We start from the raw sequence: 17,918 nt of genomic DNA on the forward strand, positions 1-17,918 counted from the left end.
ACAGATTGGGATTAAAAAGCACTGGACTATTTTGAGAGTGCTCCAAACAGTTTAGACTCGTCCTAAAGATAGTATTGGTGCTCGAATCTAGGTCTTTTGAGTTAAAATTGCCGTTCTGGTTCCATTTGAGATTGCAATAAACTCCAGCTCATAAATTCTTATATTCCCTTACAGAGTATATTTCAAACTCTACAGGGTGATCACAGAAGATGGCATAGAAGGATCTCTGCAGTAAGAGTCAGGAAACCCAAGCCACATCATTTCTTTGGAACTCTGTCTCATTGGTAAATGAGAGAATTGAAACAAAATCTCTAATGTTTGATTCCATGTTGTTTACTGCATGTCTTGTATATACTATCTGCAAAAGGCAGTAGGAATGTGAAGAGTTAAAACAGACTGGAGCTGGTGGACTGCAGTTTAAGTCAGTGTGACTTTGGGTGAGTGCACGTCCTCACTTACAAAATGATTAATACTTGGATACCTACTCCTCTATAGCAGCCCTGATGATTATGCCCAGATAATGCCAGTAATGCCCAGTACATATCAAAGTGCTCACTGTCAAAGGGGAACCCTCCACTGTTGGTGGGAATGCAAGCTGGTGCAGACACTCTGGAAACCATTATGGAGTTTCCTCAAAAAGTTGAAAATAGAGCTATCCCATGACCCAGCAATTGCACTACTGGGTATTTACCCTAAAGATAAAAATGTAGTGACCTGAAATGTGCACCCCAATGTTTATAGCAGCAATGTCCACAATAGCCAGTCTATGGAAAGAGCCTACATGTCCGTCAACAGATAAATGGACAAAGAAGGTGTGTGTGTGTGCGCGCGCATGCACACAGACACAGTGGAATATTATGCAGCCATCAAAAAGATGAAATCTTGCCATTTGCAACAACATGGATAGAACTAGAGGGTATTGTGTTAAGCGAAATAAGTCAATCAGAGGAAGACAATTGTCACATGATCTCACTGAGATGAAGAATTTGAGAAACAAGATAGAGGATCATAGGGGAAGGGAGGGAAAAATGAAGACGAAACCAGAGAGGGAGACAAACCATAAAAAACTCTTAATCTCAGGATTGCTAGAGGGGAGGGGTGTGAGAGGGATGGGGTGGCTGGATGATGGACATTGGGGAGGGCATGTGCTAATGGTGAGCGTTGTGAATTGAGTAAGGCTGATGAATCACAGACCTGTACCCCTGAAACAAATAATACATTATATGTTAATTTTTTTAAAAAGTGCTCACTGTCAGTTTTATTATGTCTACCATGACATTTAATTGTATTAAAAACAACAACACAGTCTATTCCAAGTGTCCTGTCCACTAACATGTATTGTTTTCCATTTATTCTGGAGTAGTCAGCAGTACCAGTTCTACTTCCCTCAGTCTGGGTGCTAGGCAAAGCTGCACAATTTTGAAGAACCCTTTAAAGATCCTATAACTAATAGACACTGTGTGGTTGTTCCAGTTTTCTAAATGGACAGGCGGTTCACAATGATTTTAAGCAACAAGCTCTAGTGTACTGATACATTGCTTTGGTCAGTGTGTTCACAAGTCTATCTTTATGTCAGTCAACATTTAATAAGTAACTTTCCAGGGCCCACTTAGACTTTGTCCTAGGACTAGCGCTCGGGAGGGCCTGAATGGAGGAGGGCAGCATGTTCTGGGTGTTCAGGGAGGGCATTTGGATAGAAGAAGCCACAGTAAAAGGAAATGTTGAGTGTCTATTCTTTGTGGTGTGGTCTGAATATTGTGTTGACACAAAACACCAGGATCATTCAAGACTTTTTTGGGAGAAATCACTCAATAATGTGTGGTTGTAGGAGAAATAGTATGGCTTTTCTAAATGCAATAGACTTGGGTTCAAATTTATGCCATTCATATTTATTCTTCCATCCCTTTACCCAAATTTAACTTTTTTTTTTTTAAAGATTTTATTTATTTATTTGACAGAGAGAGATCACAGCAGGCAGAGAGGCAGGCAGAGAGAGGGGAAGGGAAGGAAGCAGGCCCCTGCTGAGCAGAGAGCCCGATGCGGGACTCGATCCCAGGACCCTGAGATCACGACCCGAGCCGAAGGCAGCGGCTCAACCCACTGAGCCACCCAGGCGCCCCTAACTTTTTTTTTTTTTTAAGCATAGAATTACAGGTATGTCCTATTTATTTATTTATTTATTTATTGACAAACGGAGATCACAAGTAGGCAGAGATGCAGGCAGAGAGAGAGGAGGAAGCAGGCTCCCCGCTGAGCAAAGACCCCCGCTCGATCCCAGGACCCTGGGATCACGACCTGAGCCAAAGGCAGAGGCCTTAACCCACTGAGCCACCCAGGCACCCCCAAATTTAACTTCTTATATGCACATTCCACACTTTGCTTTATTCACTTAATATGAATTGGAAGTTGTCCCATATTTTTATATAAAAAGTGTTTTCTTTCTTCTTGAATGCTGTCTAGTATTCCATTATATGGATGTGTCATAACTTACTTAAGCATCCCTCTGTTTGATGGACTCCGGTTTTTTCCAGACTACTGTGAACAACAGTGTGAGGACAAGGCTTCATGTATGTGTGCAAGAATCATGTGTCTACTTCACATCCATCCCCCCTGGCCATGCTAATCGTGCTGTTCCTTGAGCACAGGGTGGTCATTCTGCTGTCCCAAGTCCTTTGCAGTGGCAGGTCCCCCTACTGGATTGTGGGTGGGTCATGCCCTTTGTCGTTGTGCAGATGTTACTTTCCAGGCAGGCCTACCTTGACCCTGCTGTTGAAAATGTCAACCTCCCAGACACTCCGCAACACGTGTACTCTGTTTTTGTCTCCACTGCACTTATCTAGAACCTGCTGTTTTAGCCTGGAGTGTTCATGAGAAGCAGAGCATGAGCAAGGGCTGTGCACTGTGGGCAGTTTTGGGAGAATGTCCTAGGGAGCAGAACCAGGGGCTGGGCAGAGTGAAATAGGCCAGAAGGGAAAGCGAATACAAGGCTGGGTTCTTAAGTTGGGACTCTGTGCCTCTGGCCCTTCTGGGAAATTTTGTAGAAAGCCCCTTGGATCTGTCCTTCTGAAGGTGGACAAGGGGAGCAAGGGGAGTATTCATCCACCAGTGTCCATCTGTGGTTGGTCAAAGTTGACAATAGGAGGCCTGCCCCCACCCTTCTTTATCCTTCTCTCTCTGCCCTCAGTCATATCTCCCAAAGTAGCACATTTGTTAGTGATACCTGGGAAAGTCATGCTGTTGATCAATGTGCTTGACCAAAGTGAAATCTTAGAGCATGTTCAGCTCTGAGGAGGTCCTGGGTTCCCATAACCAGTGTCGGCACTCTCCTGTGTATCACTCTTCATGGCAGGAATTAACAAAGCGATCGCAGACTTTTTGTTTTGTGCCTGTGTCGTACCCCAGATGGTTGGTTCCATTAGAGCAGGACCAGGTCTGTTCCCTGCACTGTTATATTCCCAGTGTCCAGATGTAACCAATTACTAGATTGATTTTAATCACTGTACAGTATAGTTGAAGATACTAAGGGCTATGGGAAAATTAAGGTAGATTGGGAGGGCTGGACAGAAGATCAGTTAGCGATTTAGTAGGATGGACAAGTCTTGCCTCATGAGAGTCCAGACTGAAATAGGGAAGGAAGTTAGCAGTGCGGGTATCTGGGGAGAGGTGTCCCAGATAGAGCTGAGAACAAGGGCAGACAACTCAAAGCAAGAGAGTGCCTGATGACCAGAGGATGTCAGGGAGAGAGGTGGGTCGGAGGGGTAATGAGATCAGATCATGTAAAGCCATAGCAGCCACCAGAGGACTTTAGATTTTGCTCTGAGGCATCAGAAGGCTCTGGGTAAGGAGTGATATAAACTGATATATTTGATAAGTTTTAACTCTTTTAACTCTCTAACTGCCTTGCCAAGAACAGATTGAGATGAGGCAAGACAGAGGCAAGGAGACCAGTTAAGGAATTCCAAGAGGCAATTAGTCAGTCTAGGCAAGGAATAAAGGCAGATCATTGCAGTGGATGTGGGGAGGAGGCATCAGATTCGGTATATATTTTGAGGGAGAGCCCCAGGTGTCCCCCACAGATTAGAGTTAAGAATGATCCAAGTTTGGGGCTTGAACACCTGGAAGGAGGGACGGGTTGGGAAAGAAGTGGGAAGGAGGTGAGTGGAGCATATTTGGCAGGAGCAGCGAGATTATCTCTGGCTCAGTAAGCACTAGCATCTTTCACTACTTAAGCGCTTTTGCCCTGAGATTCTGGCCCCCGTTAGTCCAGAGGGGGAGTGTTTTTCCAGGAGCATTAGGCAGCAAGAGGGTGGGAGATGGGAGGGGCATGGAAGGTGGACACCAAAACGGTTTGGACAGGGGAAAGACTCCACTGTATGGGTTCTGGTCCCCCTTCTACCTGTCCGGGGCTTTATGACTCATTCTCCCTATTTCTAAGGTCCCACCTCAGATTTGGAAAAGCTGCTCAAACAACACTGGCCTCTGGGCGGTGCCCTATGTGCTTTGGCAAGTTCAAAGAAAGGGAAGAGCTGCACAGGGATGGTCAAAGGCAGAGAGATACTTCTTCTTTCAGACCCGGATGGCTATAAGGCAGCTCATCCACACCACCTCCTCTGCTGGCCACCAGCTCAGAGCTCCTGGAGACTCTGACTTAGCTGCTGAAAGGGGATTTTAGACAAGGACCGTCCTGGGAGTACGGTTAGGGCTCTCTAGAGGGTCCTATGAAGGGAGGAAAATAATTTTGAGGGGCCACTGTATGTGAGCATGTTATTGAGGGGTACAAACACATAGAGTGCTGGTTCACAGTCTTCTGGAGAGCTTCAGGTTCCTGGGTATGATCTGAGACTGGCCCCTGTAATCAGAGGGCAGGGAGAGAGACCTAAGAAAGCAGGAGGCCACTTCAGGTCGGTAGTTTTAATGTCAGTGAAGGGAACTTACACACAGGTCTTGTCTTGGGCAGCAACAAGATGAATGGGCACGGACCCTCCAAATCTTAAAAGTTTATAAAGAGGCCCTAACTGTGTTCATTTATACACCATGCGGGTGTTTTCAACATTGCATCACCGTCTCAAGGCTGTGTCCTTGCAGCAGGCTCTGGGAGCAGAAGAGGCAAGCGGAACCCTCTCTCCAAGGTCAGGGGAGGATGTGAGGAGGCTGGGAGCGCCTGGTCCAGCTCACAGGTCAGCTGGCAGTCGCGTCTTTTTGACGATGTTCTCTATCATGGATCCTTTAACCTCTGGTTTACAGGAAAGGAAACAGAAGTTCGGACAGGTTGCGAAACTTGCCTAGGTTCACACCGCTACCTGCGAGATGAAGATGATGTGTATGAATGCATGGGAATAATACTGCAGGGCAGATGTTACCGAAATGTCAACACTGCTTGTATCTGGGAAGCAGAGTTACGGAGACTCTGAAAGACCCGCGGATCCCCTTACCCAAGAATCCAACACTGCCACTGGATGCAATCAGCAAGAGGTTCTTTATTGTTACGCAGGCGCCTGCAGGTGGTCAGAGCGCGCCTGCGGGTGGTCAGCAGCTCCTGCTAGCTGAGCACACCTGGCTGGGGTGGTGCCGGGTTTTTATAGACAGGTGCAAACAAGTTTTGGGTGGGGCGCAACTGATTGGTTGACAGTTAGAACTTTTGAAAAAGGCATTCGTGGAGTTTGCTGATTGGCTTTGGGGACCCGCTCGCGCGGAAGAGAGAGGCGGGAAGGGGGAACAAGCTGATTGGTTCTGAGGGCCCGTGCGCGGGAGGAGAGAGGCAGGGAGGGGGAACAAGAAGGGGGAAGGTAGGAATGCCATCATGGCGTCTTCTATTATTTCTATAAGCCAAACAGTTACAGAAGGGCAAAAGAGCAATTAATCACGCAATTAATAACCTAATCTACGCCTAAAAGCCAGCGGTTCACAGAAAAGCAAACAAGCGGTTAGTTATCCTATCTATCTTCCAGGGGAGGGGACTTTCCAGGGCAGGGGTCTTTCAACTCAAACGTTCTTCTTACATTTCTGAGACCTTTTTTTTTTTTTTTTTTTTTACAAGGGTCCTTGTTTGGACGGTGAGGTAAGTTTGATCAGGGGGAACAAACATATACTGTGATTGCCGGGCCGAGGCGAAACCAAGGGATCCGTGCCGGGTTTTGCTTCGGCTGCGGAGGAAAGAGAACTGAGCTAGGCCTGCAAGACCGGAAACCGGAAACCGACGCGCACCCTCCGGCTCGGCCTTTCCCGCGGCGCGTGCACGCCACGCACACGGATGGGCGCGCGCACGCACGCGCACGCGCACTCCTTCACAGCGCCTGTACGTCGCGGCCATGGTGGGTCGTGTGCGTTTTACCAGCGACTCTTCTTACTGTGAAAAGAGTCCGCTTGCCGCTGTGTGGCGTTGCTGGATAGGACCCCGCACGTTCCCACCACCGGACAAGTCTATAGGGAGGGCCCAGCCCAGGAGTCCCAGCCCGCAGGCCCCTGCGGGCCGAGTGGAACTTTCCCCCCATGTCCCCCATCCTGCGCGGGGAAAGCACGCGTTAAGGGGAGGCTGTCAGGTCCTCTGTGCGCCTGCGGAAAGGTCCTGCAGCTTCCTCCGGAGTAGCCGGACGATCAGTAACGTCCGCATCACGCAATGATAGCTGACAGCCAAGCGTTGTTCTGGGCACTTGATGGACAACTTTGAAGTCTCCACTATGGTCAAGTGAGCTAGGGATTCTTGGCCCCATTTCATCGGGGGGTTATGTTGCAGGAGGAGAAGGCACAGAGAGGGAGGAACTGGCCCAGGGCTACACAGCTGTCGGTGGTGGGGCGCTGGATGGAGCCCAGGCTGTTCCGGAACCAGCTTCTGCTGCCTCTCAAGGAAGAGTTCTGATCCAAGGTGAGACCCTACACTAATGGGTGTCCCTGCCCCCTCACATCTGGATGGGTGACTAATGTCAGGACACCAGTTCTGAAAGAGATGGAGGAGAGCATGTGAGCCAGTCCTGGTGGAGCCCATAATCACCTATGGCTGCCTGGGGCAGCGGCTCCCCAGAGGCAGAAGGACTGGAACCCTAGGGGAGGATGTGGCACCCTTCTCAGGCATTATTGGCCTGGAGGGCTACAGGGCTGGGTGCAGCCAGCATCTGCAGCCCTGCGAGGGACCCAGAGAGTGCAGACAGCTGTGGCACCAGGTCAGGGTCCCACCTGAGTTGCTGGCTGGGCCCTGTAGCTCCAGTCCACAGCTCTCCACCAGGCTCAGGGAGAGGGATACATCCTCACTCTGCAGGGATGAGAGGACTTCCAGTGGGAGACCGAAGGTGGTTTCCTCCATCTGACTAAAGTTTGGTTCTAAGATGCTCTCCACCCGCAAGGAACCACCCGGAATGAACAGACAGGTCTCCCAGGTCCTGCATCAGTGGAATCCACCCTCCAGGGGCCAGTGCTCCCCCATCTCCTACTACCGCTGAGGCTTGGCAAAGTAGTGTACCCCCCACCCCCACCCCGGATGCATGGATGACTCAGTCTGTTAGGTGGCTGCCTTTGGCTCAGGTCATGATTCCAGGGTCCTGGGTTCCAGTCCAGCATCCATCTCCCTGCTCAGTGGGGAGCCCACTTCTCCCTCTCCCTCTGCTTCTGCCCCTCCCGCTCATGCTCTCTCAATAAAAGCTTTTTAAAAAAAAAATAGTGAACCACCAAAACTGTTCTTCCCACACTGGCTGGAGTCATTGGTTTCCAACGCTCTCCAGTAACTCCCAGCCTCTGCTGGCACTCTTCTGCCAGGATTCTGCCTGCCTTCCCCAACCCCCAGCTTTTCATCCTTGAATTCATGACCTGCATGGAGGCTCACTCCCTGGAAAATGCCCGGAGCCCTGTAGTTGGTGTCCTCATAGCTGCTTGTTTGAGCTAAAGCAGGTGCTGTCTGTTGTCACTGGTTTGCTTAGTCTCTCAACCAGACTGTGAGGGGTGGAACCTCTTTCACCTTCGTATTCTCATCCCCAGCAGAGAGCCTGGTGACACAAGTTATGGACTCAGCATAATCAGTAAATCCATGCATGAGTGAATGTGGCCCACACAGCAGAGGCTGCACAGGCCTGGGGGCTCAGAAGTCAGAGCCAGGGTGTACCCCCCTCTGTGAGTGAGGGCTGATAAAGGGCTCTCCTGGGACTGGGGACTGGACCCCAGCAAACCACTTGGGATATTTCCCCGGATGTCCTCCCTCCACACCCCATCTTGGTGGCTCTCACCAGCTCCAGTTGCTGGGGTGTGATCCGTCTCTCCTGACTGGCTCAGCAGGCAATGTTGGGTGTCACTGAGCACTGTTGAGAGATAGGATTTGGGGACCACCAGGCATATGAGGCATCCTGTGTGTCCCAGGAATGGCTGGGATACTGGAGCCCTAAGGTGGAGACAAGTTCCACTAGGTACCTCTCGGGCCATCCTCTCAGAGAAGGTTCAAGAAGGTAAGAACTGTGCTTGCTTGGATGTGCTAAGTTCCCACCCCTTCCAACCCCTCAGTTTTCCTAAAACATGATCCTTGAAGGGTAGATGGTTGGTTTCATTTTATGAAGGAAGGTCTTTCTGCTCCCCAGCGGCTTTGGAAGATGGTTATTAACTAGGATAATGGTGATTCCTCATCCTGTCAGGGGCAAAACTATGATAAGAAACCAGGTTGGCCCGATTCCAAACCTGAAGCATCAGTCTTGGGGAACAGCATGCCTCTAGCCCCGTGGGGGCATCTCTGCCCCGCAATCTCCTTTTCATGCCTGGGGAGGGACCTAATGGACGTTAGGCACCTATGATGTACAGACATATGAGACAGACCGTAACACTTGCTTTTATGGCACTTACATTTCTGGCAGGGGGAGCCTGAAGATAAATAGTGAACACAGTCAGCCTTGTGAATATCTGGGGGAAAGAGTATGCCACCGGGCAGAGGGACTACCCAGTGCAAAGATCCTGAGGCCGAAGCCAGCTGACTTATTCAAGCAATGACAGCACGGGGAGTGCCGTGCTGGAGTGCAGGAAGCAAGATGGAAAGTCGTGAAGGCTAGTGGGAAGAGGACTGTCAAGGTGCAGCTGACAGAAGCTGATGGGGAGCTGTGGCCTCTGTGTATGGGGACAGGGCCAAGGCCTTACTGGTCAGCAGCACTAGCAGTTGTGAGGAAGCACTGGGACTCTGGGCAGCATCTGTCCGTCAGGGAGCCTGCAGAGATGAATGGCTACTGCTTCACTTCTGGCCCCCCAGTCTCACGCTGGTTCCTCTTTTGGAGGAGTCTCACCCAGAACCCAGGGAAGGGGGTTCTGGGAAATGAAGATGCTAAGATAACAACAGAACAGCCCGGCCCGGGCTTCAAAGCCTCTGTCCTCCTGACTGCCCAAGGGCTTCTGTCCACACGGCAGGCCATCAGTGTGGGGATCCTGTTCCTAGCTCCCTCTGTGAGTCTCACCTCGTTCCGGGCTGGAGCAGGGCCTCTGTTAGACACTGTCATGCTATCGGTAATTCTCTGTCCATATTGGTGTGCCGTCTGCTCCCACTACAGACTGAAAGAAGAGAGTGGCTGCCTCAGTTTTTCCTGGTACCTGTTCACACACAGCAGATGCTGAGACAACCATCACCGAAGGAAGCGCTGGAGCGTCCTGCAAGGTCAGTGTCACTCAAGGCACAAGCAAAATGAGAAAAGGGGGGCTGGGCTTTTCCATGCCTACTTTGGGCAGAGCTTGGACAGAGACTCAGATGTGAGTGGAAATGGCCTGCGACCATCTAGAGCACAGAACAAACAGGAGAAGGCTCACTCGGAGGGGGTGCGCAGGGAACACAGGGGCTGCTGGGTAGGGGTCTTGCGAGGACTTCCCTCTGGACTCTTCCTTCCTACCCCAGCCCCTTGTCATCCCTCTTACCCACAAGAGCTCCAAGAATGCAGAGGATGGCCCTGCCTTTCGAGGTCAGCAGGCTGCCTGAAGGGTTCCTGCCAGTGCTTAGGATGAAGCCTCCAGGGCCAACCAGCTGTCCTAGCACCCCAGCATCCAGATCCTGTTCCATCTGCATGGCAGGGGCAAAGGGGAGTAAGGACAGGCTGTGGGTCTCATCCTCTGTCCCCTGGCCCCACACCCAACCACACAACCACCCAAGCTCCTGTTCTCCATCCCCTGGCACCGTGTGCCCTCTGATGCCAGTGAGGATGGAATGAGTCTGGGTTCTGATGCCAGCAGTGCTGAGCCAGGTCCCCCCCTTTGGGATTTAGTGAGCAAATGTTCAGTGGGAGTCTGACACAAAAGCTGGCACAGGTCTGTGCCTGGTCACCACAGGGCCGGCCTCACCATGCCATCCAAGGCTGGGCACTACCGAGACTCAGAGCACATCCCGTTCCTGCTCCTCATTCCCCTGTTCCTCCCCCATTTCCTGGATCCGTCCTCAGTCCCTGGTCTGGCCTGTGGGCCCCTTACTGTGTCGTGGAGTTCCTGCAGGGCCTGGGGGTCTTGGAGCAGCTCTGGGAGGGCACTTAGCAGTGGATGCTGCAGCTCTGTGGGCAGTGTGGCCAGGTCCTGCAAATGGGTACCTGTCTGCTTCTGCAGGCCCTGAAAGTTGGGCTCCTCACCGAGGGCCCAGCTGTAGGCTGCAGCGTGGAGAGAGGATAGGCACCCCCAGCTCCTGGGCCCAGATCCCCTGCCCAGGGTCAGCCTGCTCGGATCCTCCGCCTAACCAGGAGGTCCTGGTGTCACAGTCCTGGCCTGGTGAGGCTCCCACCTCACGCAGGGCTCTCTTGTGCCCCTTCTCACCACCCACTCCCTTGTCCCTGGGTCCCTGGGCTCTCTGCTGATGGTGGACCTTCCCATCCCAACCTGCTCTTCAGAGCGGCTTCATCGGAGACCTCAAGCTGGCTGGAGCCTTGGGCTTTTCTCTCTTCCCACTGATCCCTACTCCAGCCTGGAGGACCTGAGCTGGCAGACAGACCTCGGCCAGGAGAGCCCAGCCGGCTTGGTGGGCCCACCTGACTTTCGGCTCCTCATCAGAGTTTCCCAGGTGTGAGGGAAAACCATGGGTGTGTGTACAGTCAGTGTGGAGCTGCGGGTCACCCCACTGTCCCCTGTCACCTGCAGTGGCAGCCTGGTGCTCACACTCATGGCCCCTGTCATGGCTCCTGCCACCATCTCCGGGTCCGGATGGACTGGCCACAGGTCAGCTCTGTGGGAAGAGAGGTCCAGGCTGGAGCCAGGGGGCGAGGGGGGCAGCTTTGAGTGTGGCCAAGGCCTCAGCCCTGGGATCCAGTTCGGCTTCCACCACTTACTGGCTGGGTGCGACCCCGAGCAAGCCACTAACTCCTAGAGCCTCAGTTGCCCCATCTGAAAAAGGGGAGGGGAGGGTGACAGGGTCTTCCCCCAAGGGTGGTTGTGAGGATTAACCGAGGAACTGCCAACATGGGTCTCTGGCACACAGCAAGCCCTTGACCTGTGTTAAACATTATTATTGTTTAAAGTTATATTACTTAGCATGGAGCTGGGGACAGCAGGAAGAAAAAGATGTTTATCCTTCCCCTACATGGAAGGTGGGGGTCCGTGGGGGTCCATTGCGTGCTCCAGGCGAGGCAGTCCAGGGGTCTGTGTGTCTGGGCAGAGGCTGTCCACTTTCTCAGCCACATGAATCTGTCTTTTTTTGCAGCATTCTGCTACCCAATGGGCCTCTCATCACGCTTTTACTTGTCCCCTGTCCATCTGAAAGTACCTGGGATGGGGGAACTGGGCTCCAGCACATCCCTGATGAGGGAGAAGTCTGTAAGGATGAAGGGCGGTGTCCTAAGGCCAGGGGTGACGTCTGCGCTTTTTCCTCACCAGGCAGAAGGGGCGCAGGTATGGGCCTCTGTCCAGGCTGTCCGCAGGTACCAGCTCCTTTCTCCTGCCCAGTTCTCTGGCCACAGTCCTAGCATCCCTTGCAAACAGGGAGGACATGTTCCTGGAGGGGCGAAGAGGGCAGGTGTCCTCCAAAGCCATGGGGGCCTTAGTGAAGTCTCTCAGCTGAACTGAATTTCTAGCAGAAGCATGAGGAGTGGGGAGCCCTGAGCAGACTTCCCCCAGGTGCTTCTGATGCTGGGCTGGGTTCCAAAGTCAGTAGGTAGGTGGAAATCACAGGTGGCCAAAACCACCCTGGAAATACTGCCCTGGAAATCACTCCCCTCCTGCCAGTACGGGGCCTGGAGAAACTCCAAGGCCAAGAACTTCCTTCTCATAGTTTTAGAACAGGTGTTCCCTTGGGAACATTACTAAAATCCCTCTGGTTCTTGGCTTCCTCAGTTGTAAAGCAGAAATTTATTCATATTTACGTAAAATATAGACAATTACTATCTAGAACAGTATATCCTCTATTGGACTGTTACGAGGACTAACACGTTGATGTTGGCATAGGTTGATAAGCTGTTACCCTTTGTATTCTGGCCTTGCTTGCTTTTCTGAGGTGGTGGATGCCCAGGTGGGTGGGAAGAGGGAGAGGAGGTGGGGTGGCATGAGAAGGGACACTGCAAGCCAGTGCATGTGTTTTAGGATGAGCACTCACAGCCCAGTGGAAAGGGAGACTGCGGGAGCTTATGACCCGGTCCAGGGGAGTGTGCGCTGGGCTCCAGCGGGATGTGAGATGCCAGGGGCCAGCCTTGGCACAGCCCCAGGGAAAAGAGGCAAGTGAGGGGCCAGATTCTCCACTAGGCACGGTGCCCAGGACTCACACTACTTTTAGGGCCCACCAAAATGTTTTAATTTACTTTAAAATCAGAAGAAAGAAACAAGCTTTTAGGTCTGAGAGAGTGTCTTGATTATAGTGTTAATATATTCATCTTTTTGCCAATAGTCTTTTTTCCTTTTTCTCTCCAACTTAAAGTGAAAGAGAAACTTCCCTGTTGTTGGGAATGGGCCAACACAGCCTTAAATGACAATAGTTGCTATTTTTATGGAGGAAGCCGCCCCATGGAGGCGGCTGCGGCCTGGAGAAGCGCGGGCCTGCTCAGGCCTGCAGGGGGCGCCAGAGACGCGGCTGCGGGGCAGTGGCAGATGGGGCTGGCTAAAGTGATGACCAGGAGGACTTTGCGGGGACCGCCTGGGGGCAGCGCCAGCTCGGAGTCGGGGAGGGAAGTAGACGTTCTCCAGAGGAGGTGGCGGCCAGAGAAGGACGGGCGGGGAGCATCCGGGAGCAGGAGGAAGGAGGGGTGAGGAGTGGGGTGCCTGGAGCACGTCTGCCCTCCTGCCTGCTGCCCCCTGCCTGCCTCCCAGTCCCGCCACCCCTCCAGGACCCGGTGTCCCGGGCCTGCCCACACCCAGCTGAGGCCCGGGGCGGCTGCCTGTAGGATGGTGGCTGGATGGTTCTGGACTGTAGGCTGTGCCCAGCGCAGGAAGCCTTCGGAACCCGGTCCAGCACTACAGGGTTTGCAGCCCTACGCAGGGGTCCTGGTCCCCCGCCCTCTCCAGTCCTAACCCTGACACATGGGGTGATCCTCCAGCTTCCAATGAGGGCGTGTGGACTTAAATTAATACTTATGCTTTGTGTTCTTTTGTTTTTTAATTATTTTTATTAACATATAATGCACTATTTGTTGCAGCGGTACAGGTCTGTGGGTCATCAGGCTTACACACTTCACAGCACTCACCATAGCCCATACCCTCCCCAGCGTCCGTCAGGCAGCCACCTCATCCCCCCACCACAGCAGCCCTCAGTTTGTTTTGTCTGATTGAGAGTCTCTTATGGTTTGTCTTCCTCCAAATCCTATCTTGTTTCATTTTTTTCCTTCCCTACCCCTCAAACCCCTCAGCCTGCCCTCAAATTCCTCATATCAGGGAGATCATATGATAGTTGTCTTTCTCGGATTGACTTACTGAAGCTGATCTGATCCTGCCCCCTCTTTTATGCCGCCCCCACTTCTGTTGCTTCTTCCCAGAAACGATCACTTGTTTTGGTAATTACCTCCCTTATTTCTTGTTTAAAGGGCATTCTTGAGATGTAATTCACAAGCCATACAGTTCACCCCTTGAAAGTGTACAAGTCATTGGCTTTAGTATGTTTACAGAATGGTGCAGCCATGACCACAGCCCGTGTTAGAACCTTTTCATTACTCCTCATGCTAACTACTGATAGACTTTCTGGTCTCTCTGGATTTGCCTGTTCTAGATATTTCATATGAACAGGATAATATAATATGTGGCCTTTTGTGTCTCACATCTCTTAACAATGAGCTTGCTCAGTTGTGGCATTGTCCATGGACTTACACCAAGGGAGATGAGGATTTCAGGTCCCCTTGGCTCTACACCACAGCACAGGTCCCATCAAATTGTGACTATGTAAACACTACTCAGCTTTAATAAAGCATAATTATTTTTCCTTTCCTGTAGGATTTTTGTTTTGTTTCTCATTGTCACTTTTTGTTTTTCCTTCTATTTTCTATGTACCTAATTAAATCCAAAATTCCTTAAATCTGGTATTTAATATCCCAGATTCAAGGTATTTTATCAATTTCCTCTTCCTGGAGAAATCTCCCCCAAAGCCTTCCTGTCTGCTCAGATGGGGACTACTTGTCCTTTGTGCCCTCTCCAGCCCCACTGTCACCCTGGGAATCCCCCTTTCTCTATTCTACACTTAATCTTTTCCCCGTAGCCAGTGTCTTCCTCCTGGGTCTCTCATTTTGTTGTATCACATCCTCTCAACTGAGCCACTAACTAACCAGCTGAGCCACTCAGGCACCCCTTAAAGTTATGCTTATGTTTGATCTTTTGTAGATAACATTTATTCTTCTCCCTGGATTTTTACTCTGTCCTGCATGTTCTGAAACATCACACAGATGTGTTTTGATATGGTCTCATTTTCATCCATTTGTGTCAGGTATGTGATGGGTTCTTTAAATCTGGAAACTCATATTCTGGTTAAGGGATATTTTATTGAATTATCTTGTTGATAATTTCCTCTCCACTTGTGTGTGTGTGTTCTCTTTTTGAGAACTTGTTTTACCCAGCTGTTAGGCTTCCTAAACTGCTCTTCTAAATTCCTTTTTTCCCTCTTTTTTATTTTTCGTCTTATGACTTTTTACTTTACCTGTTGGGAAAGCTCCTCAACTTTACTTTCTGATTCTTCTATTGAGTTTTTACTATAATAGTTTAATTTCTTTTTTTTTAAATAAAAAAAAACTAAAGTTTAATAGACATTGAAGGGGTAATGACCACTTGTAGTCTACATTGAAAAGTAATTTTATTTTATTTTTTTAAAGAAGTCATTTATTTATCTGAGGTTGTGGGGAGAGCACGAGAGCACAAGCAGAGGTAGTGGCAGAGGGAGAGGGAGAAGCAGGTCCCCGCTGGGCAGGGAGCCCATCAGTGGGACCCTGGGATCTTGACTTGAGCTGAAGGCAGAGCCTCAAGGGACTGAGCCACCCAGGCGCCTCCAAAGTAATTTTAATCATATCTAAAACAAATGAAAATCAACAAATTCTATTAAGAAATAATAAAAATGATAAACATTTAAGAACACCTAAAATGTAGATAAGACCTCAAACAAAAGTATTAAAATGGCCTTGAAATTTTTTCCCAACAATTCATCTCATAAAATCGATTTCGAAATAGCTCTTATCCTTTGGTTTGGTGTTTTGTCTGCTATCAACTAGGCATTATTAGTACAGTCGAAAATCACTTCTTTTCTTTGCAAATGGTCGGCATTATCACGTAATCACCTCTCTTTCCTCAGATTAAATTTCACTCTGTATGTCCCACACGTATGCAGATGAGCATCCGGGTCCTGTTCAGCTGTTCCTGTCTGGGCATATTGGAAAGCAGACCTGGCATGTAGCCCCGCCAGCAGTTAAATGAGAACTCATGTGCCGTAAGGGGTCATGTTTTCTGAGGTTTCCTTGATCACAGGTGGACCAGACATGCCTTATGGTCTTATGTGCTTTCCATGTGTCCAACAAACAGACTGTTTTAACTTCGTATGGACAGTATCGTGTTCTCTTGAGTGATGTCGCTGATAAAATCCTTTCCCACGTGGATTACAGAAATGCCCTCATCTGTGGTCTCTCATTTTCTTCCACGATGGCATCTTAAAACACATCCTGGTCTAGGCAGCAAGGCATGTGTTCAAGCACTAGATTTTCAGTTTCAGAACACTGGCCACAATTAGGATGTTGACGAGGACAGGCAGAATGTTTAAATAAAATTGGTTTTTTGGGATACTGTTTATCTGGAAACGATTGTCTCTAAAATCATCCAGCATTTCCACAAACACATCTCTTCGGACTGCTCATGGGGGCTCTCTCCCACGTGCATCTTCTCCTCGGTATTTCCTAAGCCCGTTCCTTGTCAGGTTGCGGGGTTCTCCTCATCTTTGCCTGGGGTCCTGAAGCTGCCTGCCCTTAACGAGGATCTGTCCACATTTCCCCCGCACACAGATCCGTTCAGTGTGTTTGGCTGAGGAACGAGATGACAGGTCCGTGGCTACTGTCAGTGCGCGCAGCTCACAGGATGCCTGGGCTGTGAGAGGACCATCAGCATGGTCCATCAGCATTTATCGACATCCACCGTTTCAGACGTTTCCTACCACTTTTCTTAATAGTGGTACCGTCTTCAGCCTAGTGTCTGTGAAATGGCTCTGCGGGCTCACCAACTCATCGTTATCAGTGGATTCATTACAGTCTTTATCAGTAACTTTAATAGTGTTAAAGTCTTTCGGTTCAGCTGTAGGGGCATCTTCTGGGCCCTCTAGGTAAGGATTCTTTCCCTCTCTGCAGCTCTGCTTTTTCTCCGCTGGCTAGTTTAGACTCCACCATGCCCTCTTTCTGCTCCTGGCGGTTGCAGTGGAATCAGCAGCAGCCTGGCTGGTGTCTCCTCCATATTCAGCTGTCTGTGCACAAAATGTTTTAGAAGATGCCTTTTCACCACATTTGGCTTGGGTAGTACCATTTTTCCATCTCTAATATCTACTATTTTATGGTAGGATCTTGTGTTTTGGTGTGAATGTCTTTAATGCAGGTTAGCCCATGCTCATCTCGAAATTTTTTTAGAGCTAAAGCCAAATCCCCAACTATCACACCTAAAACTCCGTCCAAAGTGCCGTGACATGGGATCTTTTGGACTAGATAATTTAGATGCTGAATGTTTTCTTACATACATCAGATAGTGATTTGGGAAAATTGCCTGACTGTAAAGACTTCATCAGGCTCTCAAGTGCGTGGTACTGTTGAACTTGGCTCTGCACACCACCTTTTGGCTTCACTGCCATTTCTAGCCACTATGTCTTACCCCAAAATAACCATTTTTCTCTTCTGTTTGCTAGAAGCAGAAGGTGAACATTTTGAACTAGAACAGTCTGCATCCTATATGTCTTCTAAGCAGTCAGGGACGTTGTACATCTGTAGGCAGCTCATTGCCACTTTAACCTGCTCAAAACTGGAGGGAGTGGTCATAGTTTTCCCTAAATACATGAATTGCAAAATGAGATCAGAACACTCAGCACTAATTTTTATGTTGCTGAGATTCAGTTGTGCCGTCCTGTGCTGACAGTCCAAGAAAAACATTCTGAAAGGGGAGCTACAGGCAGCCAGAACAGCTTTATGTGCTTGAAAGTGAATGTCATGGACCACCGCCCAGCAATCATGGAGAAAACCCCACTCCGTTTGGTAGTTTAGCTGCTGGAGGATGGAGCTGTGGGTGGGCTTTGCCATCATCTGTTAATTAGAGACCTGCTGCTGCAGGAATGGAGCTGAGGAGGCTTTAAGGAGTTGAAGGAAAGGCGGGCGGAGGCGAGGGGGCTCCTGAGGGGCAGTGGCCACGGCATATGATGTTTGGATAGTAGTTTTCATTTCTAAGACCTCTTTTTTTGTTCTCTCATTGTTCCTTTTAATTTTTTTAAAAGATTTTATTTATTTATTTGACAGAAGAGAGACAGCAAGAGAAGGAACACAAGCAGGAGAAGTAGGAGAGGGAGAAACAGGCCC

At 49.9% G+C, this 17,918-nt stretch overlaps 1 pseudogene across 1 annotated transcript; it reads right to left on the reverse strand.

The window, feature by feature from the left end:
• Nucleotides 1-15,862: 15,862 nt before the first annotated feature.
• Nucleotides 15,863-17,645, reverse strand: LOC309858777 (zinc finger and BTB domain-containing protein 1 pseudogene; annotated as a pseudogene). Its single transcript has one exon. The product of its transcript is annotated as a zinc finger and BTB domain-containing protein 1 pseudogene (transcript).
• Nucleotides 17,646-17,918: the final 273 nt, after the last annotated feature.

Source organism: Mustela nivalis (genome assembly GCF_964662115.1).
Source record: "Mustela nivalis genome assembly, chromosome: 2".
Taxonomy (NCBI): Eukaryota; Metazoa; Chordata; class Mammalia; order Carnivora; family Mustelidae; genus Mustela; species Mustela nivalis.